At 34.3% G+C, this 6,000-nt stretch overlaps 1 pseudogene; it reads right to left on the bottom strand.

Moving 5' to 3' along the window:
* Positions 1 to 1,430: 1,430 nt before the first annotated feature.
* On the bottom strand, positions 1,431 to 2,465 carry LOC110695694 (annotated as a pseudogene).
* Between the last annotated feature and the right edge of the window lie 3,535 nt (positions 2,466 to 6,000).

Here is a 6,000-nt window from a genome sequence, read left to right as displayed (position 1 = left end):
GTTACTAACGTGTGTATTTTATTATTAGAAAGAGGTACGAGGCATCAAATTAAGTACTTTTAATTGATTTATTGATGTAAAAATCATGTTTATATTGTTATTATGATATTCCTAGTATCATGTCTAGGGTATTTTTAATATTAAATATGAAAAGTATGATGCTTCCTATGTTCTTCCTAATATTTGTGATTGTTAGTATCATGTTAGGTTTAAAGATTTGATTTTTATCGCTTAGTGACATGCTAGGGTTTGTTATTAATCTTGTTAGTATCATGCCTAGGATCTTGCTATTATTATGCTTTAGTATTAACATGAACATGATTGTGATTATAATTTTTAATGATTATGAATATTATGAATATTGTTATTTTGATGATGATTGTTTTATTATGATAATTATTTTAATTATTATTAATATGATGATTATTTTATTTATGATTATTATCATGATTATTTTAATTATTATTTTGATTATGATTATTTTTATTATTGATTATTATTATGTTGCTTGATATTTATTGTTATTGCTTGATCACACCTTTATTGCATGTTTAAAGGGAATTTTAATACTTGTAATCGAGCTTAATAAGATAATTAATAATCTTATTTAGGGTTAATTTGATTATAATTCAAGTGATTACCAATAATAGTTTTGTTTGTGCATTAAATTCAACCAACATAGATAAACAGGTTTAGGGTTAATCCTATTGATTGTATGTTAATTAGAAAGCGCACACGAATACGATCAGAATAAAGTAGAGGCCTATTATTAGGGCAGGTTCAATCTCTTTTAGGTTGGATTTGTACCTTCATCCCCGAACCCTTATTTGGTTCTAGACCTTATGGAGTTGACGATCTCTTGGATCGTTAAGGGGTGTAACCTTTACCCTGTGAATGGTTTACAAGTTCCTAAAACTTGTTGGCGACTCTTTTGCTCTATCTTCTTTCCCTTTAGACGCCACCGTACTTTAGTGTATGATCACAGTGGGGTTCAAGCTAGGGGATTAACGCTTGAAATTTATTCCCTACATTAGGACTTGGACTTTGAATGAATTTATTACTTAATTTGGGAATTATGCTCCATCTCTTATCCACTACTTGAACTCTTCGATCATTTGTAATTCACCATGATTTTTTAGTTATTACTTGCCCAAATCCACAAATGTACGCTGTAATGTTAGTTGAAATGTTGAACATTGACTCTTCTTATTTTATTTTTAAAAGCTCCTACTATGTTAAGACATTTTTTTTTAACCTTGATACAGTAATGCATGTCTACTATTCCGTATAAATACTCTAAACTATATATGTGCGTTCATCACACATTTTAGGACCGAAGTAGTAAATGATAAAACTTTTCCATAATAATTTAATTTTGTAACAAGTAAAAATAAGGAAATAAAATAATATCCCATGCATAGTAGGATATATTTATAACATGACGTCAATCAACGTTGACGAACCAAGCCCATATCGATCACTTGGTTATTATTCAAATCAAAATATAAGCAAAAAATAAATATATATTGTAGTGTTCTACATATCAAACACCACACAAACAATTTGTATAATTAGTTCAAACTCCAAAGTCGTGGAAGAATTATGTGCTCATCCAAAATTGTGATTGGAGCTTCTTTACCATGTATTCATCTAGCTGGAAGGCCTTGCTTAGAACATCGACGGAGATAGGTGGCTCAGCCCCGAACACGGCCTTAGCAGTAGTGACCGTGCCAGGGTTTTGGCTGCTTAATCCGGCAATAGCAACAGCAGGAGTTTTTCCAGCATTAAATTGGAAATGAATGAGGCCTTGTGGAAAAACGAAAACATCTCCTTTGTTAAGCACCTTAGCGAACAACTTGTTATCGCCGTTTGCAAGGTTGGAGGTTACGAAACCAACGTAGAGGGTTCCTTCCATAACGGTAAGGATTTCACTTGCGCGTGGATGAGTATGAGGAGGGTTTAGGCCATAGGGCGCATAGTCTATCCTAGCCAAAGATATGCCGAGGGTGTTGAGCCCTGGAAGTTGTAACGCGGAGACTAGTGTGACATTGGAACGTAGCATGTTGCCAGTGAATCCTGGCTTGTCTAGTCCATCGAAAAAGAAATCCTCGGGTTTGGCATCCATTGGATTCTTGCAAAACAATCCATTCACAAACACTGCAAATTAGTTAAAACCGTTAATATCAATTTGAAAAATAAAGTACTAAATGATGAAAATAACAATTATTCAAATCATTTGGGATCTATTGGGACAAAAAACATACGTTCTTTGTTTGGATTATTAACCGCAACACAGAAATCTTGTAGTTGAGTAGGATCTGTCGCGTAGGCCACGTAGGAAGACATGGCAAAGAACATAAGGCAAGCAAGAAATTGATGAGCTTCCATCTTCTTTTTTTTCTTATTAAGCTTAATATATGTGAATGTTTATTTCGAATTCAAGTTGTGATCTTTGCATGCTAAATGATCCCTATATATAGTTGATGAGGTTAGGGAAGCTAGAATATGGTTCAAAGACATACGTAAGTACGTACGAAGTAGAATTAGTCGTTAATCATGAAACGTTCTTCTCTAATATAGTTTAGTTTTTCAACAAGAGCAGTTTATTAATGTAATGAACTTCCTCACTTAGCAGGTAATGACTCTGTCTATCTTGACACAGTCAAGGAGGATGATTTCATACAATTTGCTACATTAAATTAACTTTTTCCAAGTAGGTTAAAGAATGATGTTGTCATGCAATTGAGTAGTAGTAGAAACTAGAAAGTTTTATATTATTCATGCATGCATCTAGTCTAGACTTTTCATAGGTGAATTTTCTAATTGTATGAAGAAAAAAAGAAAAAAAAAGAAAAAAAAAAACAAAAAAAAACTCATTAAAGTTGCAAGTTTATGGATGAGCATACCCTTCCTTGTCGAACTATTTTAGCTTTTAAACACTCGGATTATATTTTTTTGGGCAACGATGACCCATCGCCATTGATCCAAAATCAACAATTTTTGCACACTCCTTGCTCTCCCCTTACGCCACACACACCCTCTAGGCAGCCGCAACCCACCTGCGGAGCCCATTACCCAAGTAGGCAGACCCATCGCATGCTGGAATGCCATTGCCCCAAGAAATGTTGCCAAGGCTAGGCCAAGCGCACATTGGCAGGCCGACAGCCCAGACAGCGAGCAACACTGCCCACCAGAGCCCAGCATTTGCTGGCTCTCCATACAGCCCCCTAGTGCTGGCATGCTATCACACCACACACCACAGCCCAGCCGCAAGCACCATTTCACCCTCTAGTCGCAACACAAACGTATCTTACACACCTCCACCTCTACGAGGTAACACTCTCATTTCTCCTACTCGATCACCACCACTCTCACCCCAAATGCAAACACGGTCCAAACACGACATCTTTAAACCTAACCCCAAGTTTGGTTTAACCTTGATTATGTATTATGACTTATTATTACCAACACGACCTACAATAAAGTAAAATTATGGCTACATATAACTGCTTAAATTAGATTCATAATTTTTTTAAACACAAAAGTTCAAAAAAAGCCGGTTTACAATAATAGTTATTGAATGGCGATATTGTAGCCATTACCTCTCTTATTTTTCCTGCATTTATTTTGCCTCCTGCCTTCAAGCGATAGTGATGATTTCAGTAGGAGATTTGTTACCTCCCTTTAATTTCTTTTAATTTTGTTTTTTTCTATCTCCTTTGTTCTTCAATTTCACTCTCCATTCTCTTTCCTCTTTATTTCTCACCCAACTTTCTCTCTCTTCTGCTCTCAATTTCTCTTTTTTGTTCCCATTTTCTTTCTCTTTTGGGATTAATTTTTCACCATTACAAATCCTCTCAATTTTCTAGGTTATACTCTACTTTTCGATTCCTAATTTTAATTTTTTGCATTTTTCTTTTGATTATGAAGTTCCAAACGTATCAATGAAGAAGATTAGTACAAATCCATCACATGCAAATATGTTTTTTGAATTACTTTACGGTATATCAATATGATTTATATGGTTTTGCTATTGTTGAATTTTGATTTCAATTTTTAATTGCATTACTTTCGTTGTTTTTCTATACATTTTTACTTGTAAATTGTGGAATGAAGAAGACTAGTAATCTAGCTTCAAATAAATGAGGGAGATCTATCGTGTATTAAGTTTTGTGAAAATAAAAGGGTCACTTTTGTGAAATAAAAAGAGTAAAAAAGGGTCACTTTTGTTGAAAAAAATGTCACTTTTGTTGAAAAAAATGTCACTTTTGTAAAAAAAAAAAGTCACTTTTGTGAATAAAAAAGGGTCACTTTTGTGAATAAAAGGGGTCACTTTTGTGGAAAAAAAAAAAGGATCACTTTTGTGAATAAAAGGGGTCACTTTTGTGAAAAAAATGGGTCACTTTTGTGAAAAAAAATGGTCACTTTTGTGAATAAAAGGGGTCACTTTTGTGAAACAAAAGGGTCACTTTTGTGAAAAAAATGGTTACTTTTGTAGAAGAAAAAGGGTCACTTTTATACGAAAAAGGGTCACTTCTCGCAAAATGTTCGATGTACAATAAAATTATTGTAAACCGGGGGCATGCAAAAGGGATTGTTTTTTACAATATTCAAAGCAATTAGATAAGGAAAGTGTCAGATAATGTAAACTCCTTGATTAGAGTGATTTCCATTGATCAATATTTATAGGGTTACAATGAGAAACCTAATCATATTAAGTAACTATAAGATATGTACGGATATCAAAGATAATCTTATACAAAATATATCCTAAACCTAGGATGAGAATATTCTATGGATATTCTTTATCACACCCCCGCAGTCGGAGCGGGTGAAAATCGGATGCTCAGACTGGATCGACCTACGTATAGTAGAGATATGCGCTTTTAGGCCGAAGGAGAGGAGTCACGCATATACTTGGGCTAAGTTGCAGATCCAGAGAAGAAGAAGCTAAGGGATCAGACCATCACCGGGGAGAAGACACTACACTACTACGTGAAATCACAGTTGAAGAAAAACAAATAAAATTGCGCAAGAAAAGATTAAATCCCACCGCTTGAAATTAATCAATTCTCAAAAGAGAAACCAGGTAGCAAGAATTAATACTCCACAAAGATTCCAAGTGCTGCAACAATAAAAGGAGCTAACTTGATAGCAAAAGAGATGTGCAAAAGTTGACCTTATTGTGATATACCACCACCAAAACAAAATCTATGTGATTATGTGTTAAAAAAAACCAATGAGGCAATGTAAGAATCATTGTTGGTCATGGGGAGGTGGAAATAGAGTGCGACACATAGAGTAGGTTGGCAGATGTGGTTACTGCCAGTAGTGGGAGGCGGTAGTGTATGCGATTGCCAACAACGATGGAGGAGGCTTTCGCGATTGCTATTGTTGGTAGGAGGCGCAAGGTTACATAAAGATTCTAAAAAAACTTTGAGAAAAGAAAAAAAATCTATATGTGTGTTTGCGGAAGCATAAAAAACTTTGTATATCCTGCCGGTGGGTTTAATTTTCTAACCCACCGGCAGGGTGCGAATTTTTGTATATGATCCCAAGATCTAACCTAAACTGTGATACCATGTCAGATAATGTAAACTCCTTGATTAGAGTGATTTCCATTGATCAATATTTATAGGGTTACAATGAGAAACCTAATCATATTAGGTAACTATAAGATATGTACAGATATCAAAGATAATCTTATACAAAATATATCCTAAACCTAGAATGAGAATATTCTATGGATATTCTCTATCAGAAAGTTTTAATACTCTGTATTTTCTTAAATAGAAAACTCACCAATATAATGCCAAATTGAAACCAAATTCATTCCCTTAAAAGCAACACTCAATTGAAACCAAATTCATTCCCTTAAAAGCCAACTCCTTTATTTGGACATTACTATAATTTGTAATATACAAGAGATCAACTGGTATGGATGAAGTTTAAAGATTGCATTATTTTGAAGGTTCAAAAGGCAAATGAAATAGCCAAACG

The sequence above is a fragment of the Chenopodium quinoa genome, unplaced genomic scaffold (genome assembly GCF_001683475.1).
Source record: "Chenopodium quinoa cultivar QQ74 unplaced genomic scaffold, ASM168347v1, whole genome shotgun sequence".
NCBI lineage: Eukaryota > Viridiplantae > Streptophyta > Magnoliopsida > Caryophyllales > Amaranthaceae > Chenopodium > Chenopodium quinoa.
This window is presented reverse-complemented; position numbering and strand designations above follow the sequence as displayed.